The following is a 12,922-nucleotide window of genomic DNA, read 5'->3' on the forward strand; positions in this document are numbered from 1 at the left end:
GTTGTATCAAATGTTTCGGCTTTGGTTACCTTAGCTGCATCATTTGAAATGGGTAATTATTGTTATAAAATTAGGTGTGCTGTGTTTTCTAACAAACTGATGCACATGCTTGGAATATTTAGCTATTGTACAATTAAACAAACATTAATTACCTGTGCCATAGAGGGTGGATGAAGGTTATGTTTACACCCTGTCTGTCTGTCTGTGAGGAGGACGTCAAAATAGTCCAGTAATAATGTGACTTGACCTCACACTAATTGCAACAGAAGCAAACTCAACTGATTTGTGTATCCTCAATATGTCCTGAATGAGGAAAAAAAAGTGTTAAGGAATTGCATGGGTGGAAAGTTTTGAAAAATGCATAAATATGATCCTACCCAAAAACCGATTTTTAGCCCTTTCTGCTAGATTTGACTATGCTGTATTTTTTTCCTTGAAGCAAAAAAAACACATACAGAGTATCAGTGATGAGAATTTATTATGATCACATCATCACATAACTGATCAACTGTTGATCAAACGATTGAACCAATTAAATATGTGTACAGAATACATATAACACTACACAATGTCATCATCGTCGTCACAGGGCATCTGTATTGAGTTAGTGCAGCTGGATCCCCTGCAGTTTCCACATGCCGGAGTGCACTCGATATTGTTCTTTTTGCATGTGCATCTCAGGGTGCTGCAGTCAGCCTGGCAGTTGCACTTGATGACCCGCAGAAGCTTTTCAGGAGCAGGGGGTAGGGTTGTCTGAACGGGCACAAACCCCTCGACACACTTCTGCCATCCCCACTCTGTAGGACGAGGTCCATCTGTAAGATAAGACAGGGAATTTGGTTTTGTCACAGCAGCAATGATACAGAAGGTAGTGAAAATAATACACAAGATACACAGAACATCACAGTAATTGAACTTAATATATTAACTGAAATTAATATACTAAAATACAAGAATAAACATAGCAGCAATCAGGGCACACAGTAAAATGTAAATGTACCAGATGTAGATCCCTTCCATTCTTGTACTTGCAAGTAGACACGCAGGCTGTGAAACTTTGCTGCTCCTGATGTTGGTGGTAAGACCTGTGGCTGAACGTAAGTAGAGCTAGATGCCACCTTCTCACAGAACCGATGATATCGGAGGGAGTCCAGGGTGTCAGTTGATGTTCCATTGCAGAGAATCACCATCGCTTTCTCTCCTGCTTCTGCCACATCATCTGTAGAGGCTGAATGTGCATAGAACACCTTGGCTTGCTCTCGGAATATGTCGCTTTCTTTGAATTTCTTGAGGGAAGCTCCCTTCCCGATCCCGTGGAGGCGAGATGTAGTGTCACATCCAAGAACTGCATGTAATAACAAGATGTGCTTACATATGTCTGGGCCAAGTAGTTGTTTTGTAGCCTTGATGTTCCAAATGCGAGGCTTCTTTGTTGTCTTCCTTGACTCAGAACAAAAGAACAGGTCATGGGAGTCCAGGCTTGCATGGTAGCAGAGAAGGACTAAGAGGTCTGTATCATCCCCCATTAGCACAGTATTGTTGGTGGTAGCACACTGCACAGCTTTCTGCACAATCAGCAGGTCAGCATCTCCTGAGGCATGGTATGTCTCACAGTTTGCCTTCTGCAGTTCTTCACTTAACATGGAAAGAAATTGCTGCTTGTTCTGCCTGTTGGCCAGGAACTGTTCCTTCTGCATTGTGACAATCATGTCGGCTGTAAATGTCACAGTGGCACCAATCTTCCCTTTTGACCGTCTGTGGTGTGTCATGTCCTTTGTGTTGTTACTTTCATACCCATCAAACACCACTACAGCCTTGCCATACTTCTTCGTTACATACTCCGTATACTGGTGGCATATGTCTTTATAAGTAGATCCATGGGACCATGGGATGCGTTGAAGAAGTGCTCCACCATCCAAGACATACTGGCAGCCATCAACTACATTATCTGCTGGAACATGAGGCCCGATAAGACCCCAGATGGCGTCGGCGAGGGCTGGCTTCTTTGCTTCTCGAAGCAGTAGAGAGGAATCAAATAGGGCTGGGGGATAGCTACATAGCTCATATTTGAGGGCTGACTCGAGTTCATCACTGTTCTGTGCCACTATGACCAGTCTCTGGAAGAGAAGCTGTGGATCAACTTGAATTTGATCTCCATCGATCCTTACAGAAGACTTCATGCCGAGAGTGACAGCTTGATCCTTCCTCTTGAAGGTGAACTCAGCAGGTGTTAGTCCATCCATGGACTTCAGTATCGCAGTGCCAACGGACTGTGCTGTATCAACGTTGACGGTGGAAAGGGCATTCTCCCCAGTGGCAATATTCCGGAAACTAGGGTCATTGCTGAATGGATTGTGCTCCTTTTTTTTTTTTTTTTTTTTTTTTTTTTTTTTTTGTATACAATATCGAGGCTCGTGAAAGAGCGAACATTAATCACACAGAAAGACAAACCGACACATAAAACATATAACATAGGGAGCGGTAGACAAGATGGGGAGAGAGGGGGAAGGACACAAACACAACATTTGAGAGCAGGGACCGAGAGACATGGAGACATCGAGAGATCTGAGAGAGGGCGAGGGCTTTGGGGGGGGGGGGGGGGGCGTGGGAAGGGGGCAGTGGGAGAGGTATAAAACATATGGACACTGCCAGGACTTCCAGGAAAGAAGTTGGAATTTCAAACAAGGTGGATCTGGGGTGAATTAGCGGGGGTAGAAAAGATCAAGGTTTTGGATGGGGGAAGATAAGAGATGGTGGTGAACAGCTGTTTTAAAGACCTGGAGGGAGGAGTGGGATTGAAGGGAGTGAGGGAGTTTGTTCCAGAGGCGGGAGAAAAGAGGAATGAAAGAGTGAAGGTGAGCGGAGAGCCGAGATTTCGGCAGTTTAACCATCAGAGGGTTGCTGGCAGATCTTGTGCGACCTGTAGGAATATTTGGGGGACAGAGCACACAGAGAGCTGGGGGTGCAAGGCCGGAGAGGAGTCGGTAGAAGACAGAAAGACCACCTACCTGCCTGCGGTGAGTGAGTGAAAGGCCCTCAGAGATAGCTTCATCGCGGGAGATTCCAATAATTCTGAAAGCTTTGGTTTCAACAGCGTGAAGCCGAGCTAGGTGTGAGGCAGGAGCACCGGCCCATAGGGGAGAACAGTATTCCATTGAGCTGCGGATGAAAGCCTTGTATGTGGTGAGGAGCTCAGGTGTGCCGAGGAAGGACATCGCACGACGGAGGATGCCCAGTCGGCGACTGGCTTTGGAGGCCAGCTTGGAAATGTGGTTTTCCCAAGAAAGATCATGGCAGATAGTGAGACCCAAAATCTTGAGCGACAGAACTTCTTGGAGAGGATTGTTGAGAAAGTAGATGGGAGGGTTGTCCAGTCGATCTTTTCGGAGAGACATAGTAAGAGTGTGAGATTTGTCAGGATTGAAAGACATGTTCCACTTGTTTGACCAGTCTGTGATTTTGTCCAGGTCTTCAGAGAGTGAGGAGGCAGCAGACTGCCGATCTGAGGGAAGAGGAATGGAGCGGCAGAGAGTGGAGTCATCAGCAAAGAGATAGAGAGGATTTTCGAGAGAGTCAGAGAGATCATTGATGAAGACCAGAAAAAGCACGGGGCCCAGAACACTGCCTTGGGGAACTCCAGCCTGAACAGGAAGAGGAGATGAGAGAAACCCATTCAGGGCCACACGTTGACGACGACTGGAGAGGAAGTCCGCCAGCCATGCGTGGAGATTTCCATGGATACCAAAGGAGGAGAGTTTGGTGAGCAGAGCGGGGTGCCAGACCGTGTCGAAGGCACGTGATATGTCGAGGGAGACAGCTCTAATTTCCTGTTTGGCATTGAGGACCTCCATCCATTGTTGAGACAGCAGAAGCAGCATGTCCAGAGTAGAGTGACCTGGTCTGAAACCAAATTGATGATCAGAGATCAAGCCATTGGAGAAGAGGAAAGATTTCATATCTGAAGCAATGATGGATTCCATGACTTTGCTGATAATTGGGAGAAGGCTGATTGGTCTGTAGTTGCTAGGATCTGTTTTTGCACCTTTTTTGTGCAAAGCGGTGATGTTGGCTGATTTCCAAGCAGATGGCAGTTGACCTTGAGCAAAAGAGAGGGTGAAGAGAACAGAGAGAGGGTGAGATAGAGCAGCAGAGCAGGATTTTAGGACCCGTGGGCTGATGCCGTCGGGTCCAGTTGCAGAATCAGAGTCGAGGGTTGACAAACTTTTCCACCTTGTCAGGAGGAAAGGACACGGAGTCCAGGAGCAGCAGGGTACGACTGGGTATGGTGGGTACAGAGAGGGATGGGTTTGGGACACAAGATTTAGAGGCAAACACAGAGTTGAGGCATTCAGCTTTTTCACGTGCGGAGTCAGCTGTGTAGCCGTTTGAGGTAAGGGAGGGGATGGAGGGGGAACAAACACCAGAAACGGATTTGACCAGACGCCACCAGGATTTGGAAGAGGGAGACAGATAAGAGAGTTCGGTCTTGAGAACGGAGAGATATTGTTTCCTGGCTCTCCTGAGGGTGGACACACACTTGTTTCGGGCTTTGTGAAAGGAAATGAGATTTCCTTCCGTTGGATTTGCTTTCCAGGAGACGAAGGCAAGTTGTTTCTGGGCAACAGCCTCACCACAAGATTCCGTGTACCATGGACGGGAGGAAGGGTATGACAACTGAAGACGAGATGGGATAAATCTGTTCATGAGAGAGAGCAATTTACTTTGGAAGAATTCCCAGGATGAGTTGATGTCAGAGGTGGTAGAGATGGGAGACCAGTCCAGATGATTGATGGCTGCTTGAAGACCGTGCCAGTTGGCCTGAGTGAAATGCCAGACTCGTCGACGCTGAGCAGGCTCCCTGAGGATGGTCAGAGAGATGTCCACTTTAACAAGGACATGATCAGATGATCCGATCGGAGCAGAAGAAGAGCAGCAGACATTTTCAGGGAAGTTAGTCATAACCAAGTCCAGAAGAGAAGATGTTCCGTTGACTGAGATCCGGGTCGGGAAATTGACAGATTGTGTCAGTCCCAGTGAGTCGCAGAAGTCCTTTGCTGAGGAGCCATGGCTGGTGAGAGAGGTACCCACACCCAGCCAACTGGCATGATGACAGTTGAAATCACCACATATGAGGAAGAGAGAGTTGGGATGAGTAGATAGAAGTTGGTCCATATCATCAGACAGCGAGATGTAGATGGAGTCATCATTGTTTGGTGGACGGTACAACACACATATGAACAAGAGGTGGGAGCGAAGGGGAAGCCGTAGCCAGAGGTATTCCTGGGGGTGAGGTGGAGAGAGTGCAGTGCAGGGCGAGTGAGGAAGAGAGTTTTTGATAAAGATAGCAACCCCGCCTCCAGGACGAGGCTCAGGTCTATCATACCGGAGGAGGGAGTAGCCCGGGAGAGATACTATGGAATCAGAGACATCATAAAGGAGGAAAGTTTCTGTTAAGCAGATCACGTCTGGTTTGACAGAAGCAACCTGTATGGAGAGATCAGTTAAGTTTGAACGCAGGCCCCGGATGTTTGAGGTCCATACCGTTAATGAAGAGGAAGGGGGAGCATCAGATACAGAACAGGGGGGAGGAGGGGTAGGGTAAGATGTGGAAGAGGTGGAAGAGGTAGGGAGAGCTGTTGAAGGTGTGTCAGAGATTTCAGAATAGCTCGGAGAAAGGGAAGGATGGGGCGGACAAAAGGTTTGATGGTGATTGGGTGAGCCACAATGAGGTGTTATTTGAGGAGGGGGAAGAGCGAGGCAGAAGTTTGGGGGAGATGGAGGTGAGAGTTTGAAGGGGGAAGAAGCGGGGAGGACGCTTTGAGGAGGGGGAGTGAGCGGGGGGAAATTGAGAAGCAATGAGGGTGGGGAGATTTGAAGGGGAGGGGTGAGGGGGGAGTTTGGGAGGGAAGGGACAAGGGGAGGGATTTGAAAGGGATGGGATATGGGGGAGATTTGGAGGGGAGGGGTGAGGCAGGAGTCTAGGAGGGGAGGGGCGAGGGGGCGTCTTGGCGGGGAGGGGTGAGGGAGTAGTTTAGGAGGGAGGGGGCAAGGGGGGAGATTTGAAAGGGATGGGTGATGGGGAAGATTTGGAGGGGAGGGGTGATGGGGAAGATTTGGAGGGGAGGGGTTATGGGGAAGATTTGGAGGGGAGGGGTGAGATTGGATTTTTGAAAGTGTACGATTTATGGGAAACGAACATTTATTGCAAAATGAGTTTCTTGTGACCTTCGAGTTAAAAATACGTTTAAGGACGCTGGATGGAGGATGGATTGCAGGAGAGTTTAGGGAATGTAGAACAAAGGCACTATAGGAGATGGATATTTTTTTTGGGATGAATTGATTTGGTGAGCAAGTCGAAAGCAGCCTTTTAAAGAAGAAGAAGAAAAAGGTGTTATAAAATATGACGGAATACATAACTTGAGGGGAAAGTGTAAACATTGAAGGTTAATGAGTGAAAACTATCTGGGGAAATGGGGGAGAAACACGTGGTCGAAGAACGAACGAACGAATAAGAATGAATAAACGAATGAGAACAGAGAAGGAAATGTTTTTTTTTTTTTTTTTTTTTTTTTTGAGTTGAGATTTACACAAGGAAGTAGGCTATGGGTGAAAAGACTGGGAATGCAGAGAACGAAAGTTATTGGATCACAAACGACGGACCACTGAGAGAAAAACAAAGCCTCAAGGTTGTACAGTGCACACTGTACAAGGCCTTGCTCGCGACACGGCAAACAGACGATCAATTTATGAAAGATAAACACCGAGAAACAACCAAAGTTGCACACAATAACTTCACACCCCGAAAGATAAATACAGTTTCGACAAAATACAATTGTGAACAGACTTAACTTCGAAAAACGTGGAGACCGTGTGGAGCTTCGAAAATCCCTGCCGCCGTCTTTCCACATCCCATATCATAAGGCCCAGATGTAAGGCCCAGCTCCTGTAGATAACTGAGAACTGTCAGTGTGTCCTTCCAGTCACGGGATTGCCTTGCTTTGGTCATGTCTTTGTTCTGCTCTCCAGTGTTGTAGTTGACCCCCGTGAGTCCCTCCATTGCCTGGTTTATTTCTGCACAGGCGGGCATCGATAGCAGCCACAACAGACGCTGTTGCTCCGTCATCCCTCGCCCTCGTGTGAGCCCACCACTGGTTTTTAAACTTCTCATCAGAACCTGCTCAATGACCAGGTCAGGTGAGAGACCTGCCCATAGGCGATCGCTTCGCCGAATCACGTGGGACCCTTCCTCGAAACGTTGTTGGACTTCTGGGTGTTCAGTCTTGAGGTTGTGCATCTGCTGAAGGTACACCCTGGCAGATTTGGTGTAAAGATTGTGTCCTGATGCTGCCAGATAGGGTAGCATGTCCATGTAGCCTGCAGATGTAAGGCCCAGTTTCCAGTGCGTTCTGCACTGATGTATTTTCGTAGCATGTCCAGCATGTCCATGTCCACTGAACCCAGAGAGCTGAAGTTCTAGAGGACTTCTTGGTGGACTCGATGTGCTTTTGAAGGCGGTCTTTGATTCTCACTAGAACTTCAGACTGACAAACTTCTTCAGCAGATATAGCCCCATTTATCAGCTTCTCATAGATCTTATAAGCTCCCTCCAGGTCCGCATCTCTGCTTCCATTTGTTATCTGATGATCCGGTGGCCTTGCAGCTGCAGCTGCTTCGGCTGACTCTGACTCTCCATCCTTACTGTTGTCTGGAGTTCCAGATTGCTGTGGTCGATGGAAATCGAACACGTTTGATAGCATCAGTGCATTGAGGGCTGCATCAACAATTGAGTGTGCACGAACTGCTCGCGCAACAGCTTTGCCACACATCATGTGGATTACTGCATTTGGGGCATAGATCAACTCCAGCAGTTCTTGTAGCCCAGATGAGGCCATCAAGTGTCCGATGCAACCGAGGAAGCTCATTTCTGCATGGACGCCACCCAAACGCAAGACTATTCGTCTCAGATCACTTTCCATTGGCTCAGAGTTGATAATCATGAGAGCCTTCCACCAGAGTGGCTGATCAAACGTGATTATTGGGGTGACATTGTGGCATCGTGCATGCTCACTAACAAATGTCAGGGTCGAGAATATGCATGTGCTATCACTGGGATTCAGATCGATCATCGGCAGAAGCATAACAGTTGCTTTGCCAGGGTGGTCACCATAATGCACGAACTGCATCATTCCTGACCATGCAGGTCTGGGAGACCCAAAGAGGACGGATGCTTTCCACAGGACATCAAGATTTTCACAGCTGTTCTGGACCTGAAGGTTGACAAGCTTCTGGTAGGTCAGTGCCGTCAAATTGTGCCTTTCGTCTTTGTGGTACCGTACTTGTACCCTTCCAACCATTGCCACATCCAAGGAAGTAGCCTTGATCCTGGGGATTGGCTGCCTTGATCTAATTCCAGGGGTTATGGCTGCAATCATTCCTATACCATGGAATGTACCAAGGCCATCAAGCGTGCGGATGTTATGGTCGACATTGTCAGCTACATATTGGACAAACTCTGTCGATAGGTCAGGAATGTTTGTTCCATGGAATTTGGCTGCATTTCGTTCAAACTGGTGCACCTCCTGGTATGCGCAACAAAACCCAAGGTGATGAAGAGTATCAATGAGGAACCGCGATGCAAAGTGGTGATATAGTTGCACGCCCACCCCAAACTGAAGTGGTGCTAACATGACTCTTGGTCTAGTTGCCTGCATCATTGCTTGTCCAATTGCCGCCACTTTGGCTTGAGTTTTGGTCCCGGAAAATAGTTCTTCCAGGAGCACACGAAGAGTATCTGGAAGAAATCTGACGCCAGCCTCTTGCGATTCTATGTCATCAAGAGCTGGGTAAGACTCATAGGATAACCCGATGTCTTTGATATCTTGTTTGATGAGCTTTGCAGCTGCCTGCACAAGCTTGATCTTCTCTTGATCTTCTGTGTTTGTTTGTTTCTGCTGTGTCTCATAGTAGTCTTGCAGCACCACCCTGGCTGTTTTTTTTTTTTTTTTTTTTTGTATACTGAATCGAGGCTCGTGAAAGAGCTAACATTTACTTCACAAACAAATCGACCAGACAAACAAAATGCACAAAAAGAGGCAGCGGAAGACAAGATGGGGAGAAAAGGGGAAGCACACAAACACAACATCCGAGAGCAGGGAGATGTGTGGAAGGGAGAGGGCCCGGGGGGAGGAGGCATGGGAAGGGGGGGGGGGGGGCGGAGGGAGAAGTATAAAGCACAAGGACACCAAGGACTTCCAGGACAGAAGTTGGTATTTCAAAAAGTGGAATTGGGGTGAAATTAGCGGGGGTAGAAAAGATCAAGGTTTTGGATGGGGGAAGATAAGAGATGGTGGTGAACAGCTGTTTTAAAGACTTGGAGGGTGGAGTGGGATTGAAGAGAGTGAGGGAGTTTGTTCCAGAGGCGGGAGAAAAGAGGAATGAAGGAGTGAAGGTGAGCAGAGAGTCTTGATTTTGGCAGTTTAACCAAAAGAGGGTTGCAGGCAGACTGCTTGTACTTGTTGTCCTGATGGTAACCACGTTTGGTTTCCCATTGATCTCGGTGTACATTATCTTCTCACCGAAGTGTTTTTGCAGACTCCTCTTCATATGGGTGTAACCGTATGGTTCATGTTCACTGTGTGCAAGCTTCTGCTGCATGAGGTCAATTGGATCATTTATGGTGATCTGCTCGTCATCATTTTCTTCTATATACTTCACAACCTCCAAGAATGCTGCTGTCCTCTCATCAACGACAGGCCGACCAGCCTTCCTCCTCTTGGAGTCTTCTGTGTTTGTCTGATACGCTACTGGTATCTGCTTGTATGTGCGAAAATTCACACTGCAAGTCTGGTGGTAGACTGCATCTGCTGCATGTAGGTCATGCACATGCAGAATCCGTGCCTTCACAGTCTCTGACCAGTCATCACCTCGTGCACGACATGTTGCCAAAAGCGTGTCCTTGAATTCAATTGTCCTGACTTGGAAAACACTGACTTCACTTGGCTTCTTTCTCTTTTTTCCAAACTGAGCTGGTGTGCCACAAAACAGGCAATCAGTACTGTAAGAGAACCTCCCTGTAGTCGATCTTAGTGTAGGACTCTCACTGCTTGTACTTGTTTCTGACTCTTGTTGCCTGGTGTCCTTGGCTATCTGTTGTGGATTAATGTATGTCCAGCGACAGTCTTTGTGTATCTTATCACCAGGTACAGCATGAATATTGTCTCCCCTTTTTTTTACTGGCCTGGTTGATAGATGAACTTCCCTTCTCTCCAAGTGTTGATACTGACGACCCTCCTCCGTCCACAGACTGCTTGCAAATGACACACTGTTCATATGCCTCCATTTCCTGAAAGTGGAAAAAAAATATGCACGTTGAAAAATATGCACGCACGGTTGAAAACGTGCATGTTTGGAACTGGATCCTAGTCGGGGATGTGCAGAGGATGTTAGAAGGTTCATAACTCAGAAAAGAGCACTGTAGTTGTGGCGTGCGTGGCGTGTTTAAACTAGTTAGCAGAATATGTACAATGTAACATAATGTAATAAATAGCTAGCTAACTATTATAGCTGGAGGAAATTATGGAAAACCCACCTGATGAGGTTAGTATAGCGTACACCGCGATCGATGACACCGGCACAAATGCATGCTCAGGATTGTCCACTCAGTGGACGGCTTGCTGTCGCCTTCGAATGTCCAATCAGCGGACGGCTTGCTGTCGCCTTCGACTGTCCAATCAGCGGACGCTATTATTATATAGATGTTTTTTTGCTTCAAGGAAAAAAATACAGCATAGTCAAATCTAGCAGAAAGGGCTAAAAATCGGTTTTTGGGTAGGATCATATTTATGCATTTTTCAAAACTTTCCACCCATGCAATTCCTTAACACTTTTTTTTCCTCATTCAGGACATATTGAGGATACACAAATCAGTTGAGTTTGCTTCTGTTGCAATTAGTGTGAGGTTGACCTTTTTTTTGCGTAAAATGCCTGCACTAAAAAGTTATGAACGCTTTCGGACGAAAATTGTTGGACATGTTAGGTGTCTGACAAGGACAAATTAATTCTGAATTTGGTGAAGATCCGGATCTGAATACTCGTATTAAGCGATTCTTCACCATTGAGACATGGGGCCAAAAACTATATACAGCATAGCACGATATCTCAAAAGGTTATTGAAGTATTTGGACGAAACTTTGTGGACATGCTGGTTATGTTACGAGGACGAATTGTTTCGATTTTGGTGAAGATTCAAATTCGGTTATGAGAATTTTCTCTTTATGAACAATCACTTAAGTCACCTTAAGTGATTGTTCATAATTGCGAGATGGGTCCAAAAACGATATTGTATCATGATATATCAAAAAGTTGTGGACGGATTATGACAAAATTTGGTGGATGAGTTGGGTAGGTCATGAGAAGCAAATTAGATTTTGGCTAAGGTCCGGATACAGATCTGGCCTATCAGTGGGATACAAAATGTAAACAGTAGAGCCTGGTGGAGGTATGAGCTCCATCGAGTCCTGTTCTAGTTACCCTTGCCAGAGGAGAGGGTATTGCATTTGGCTCCATTTGTTTGTCTGTTTGTTTGTCTGCTCAGAAAGTGAGTGTGTTTATTAATTACATTAGACCATATAGAACATTAATTACATTAGACCATAATTACATTAGACCACGACTTCCGGTACTTCCGGTCCCTCGAGCGACGGGGCTTGCTTTGATCTCTCCACGGCATCAAAGTTTGAGTGTTTTCCCGTTCGTTTCTTTGTCAAATTTCCGCTGCGTATTTTGTTGTGTATGTGTTATTGTGTGTTTCTATTTGGTTTTGGTTTTGTAGTTGTTGCAAATTTGTGTGTAATTAGTCGTTTCTTTGTCCGCGCCTCGTGCGGCCTGGTGTCTCGTGCGGCCTCCTCGTCTCGACTTGTGCCCCGCCCCCTATATTCTCGTTTGTTCTTTCACCTCTGCTCCTGCTTTCTCAAATCCACGTTCTCACTTAGAGACTTTTCCCAGATTGTTTTCATGGTTTTGTTTAAATATTTATTTAAATATGTTTAAACCGCAGCGGTGATCCCCTCCCTCCCCCCGCCCCCCCCCCCCAGGATTTCCATGTTTTAAACGTTTCCCAGTGTGTACCCTGGATAAGAATAGGTACGCCGTATCCCTGCGTGTCGTAGGAGGCGACTAAGAGGGTTGGCGTCAGGAAGGGCATCCGGCCATAAAAAACATTGCCTCAAAAAGAGAACCATGACAATTACAACTACATGTGGGCAGGGTACAGCCCGAAGTGGAGATCGGTTTCTGAGGTTTGGGACATGGAATGTAGGGACAATGACAGGGAGATCAGGAGAAGTGGTGGAAGTATTGGTCAGAAGAAGAGTGGACATATGTTGTGTGCAAGAGGCGAGATGGAAGGGAAGTGGTGTGAGAATGGTGAAGGGTAGGCAGGGACAGAAATACAAGTTTGTGTGGCAAGGGTGCCTGGAGGGCGTGAATGGTGTTGGTGTCCTGTTTTCTGAGGAGTTTGTAGACAGTGTGGTGAGTGTGACTAGAGTGAGTGATAGGTTGATGATGGTGAAAATGATGATTGGAAAGCTCTTGGTGAACGTCATCTCGGGATATGCTCCGCAGGTTGGTCGGAGCGATGAAGAGAAGGACAAGTTCTGGTGTGCGATAGAGCAGCTGATGGAAAACGTGAAAGATGAGGAAGTTGTTGTGGTAGGAGGAGACCTAAATGGACATGTGGGAAGGAGTATGGATGGTTTTGACGGAGTTCATGGGGGTTACGGATATGGTGTGAGAAATGGAGAAGGTGAAAGGATTTTGGAGTTTGCTGATGGAGCTGATTTGTTGATTTGTAATACTCAGTTCCAGAAAGAGGATAATAAGCTTGTTACATACACGTCAGGTGGGTCGACGACAACCGTTGACT

At 46.7% G+C, this 12,922-nt stretch overlaps 1 protein-coding gene and 1 long non-coding RNA gene across 4 annotated transcripts in view; one reads left to right on the plus strand and one right to left on the minus strand.

The window, feature by feature from the left end:
- Positions 1–12,922, plus strand: part of LOC137423012 (E3 ubiquitin-protein ligase Mdm2) — a 102,660-nt gene that overhangs the window by 49,941 nt on the left and 39,797 nt on the right. The window lies entirely within an intron of this gene.
- Positions 762–10,938, minus strand: LOC144891386 (uncharacterized). Its single transcript, XR_013622902.1, has 3 exons — positions 10,589–10,938; positions 10,238–10,342; positions 762–815 (listed from the first exon to the last, which is right to left on the minus strand). It is a non-coding gene; the product is annotated as an uncharacterized LOC144891386 (long non-coding RNA).

The sequence above is a fragment of the Myxine glutinosa genome, chromosome 3 (assembly GCF_964187855.1).
Source record: "Myxine glutinosa chromosome 3, kmMyxGlut1.1, whole genome shotgun sequence".
In the NCBI taxonomy this organism is placed as follows: Eukaryota; Metazoa; Chordata; class Myxini; order Myxiniformes; family Myxinidae; genus Myxine; species Myxine glutinosa.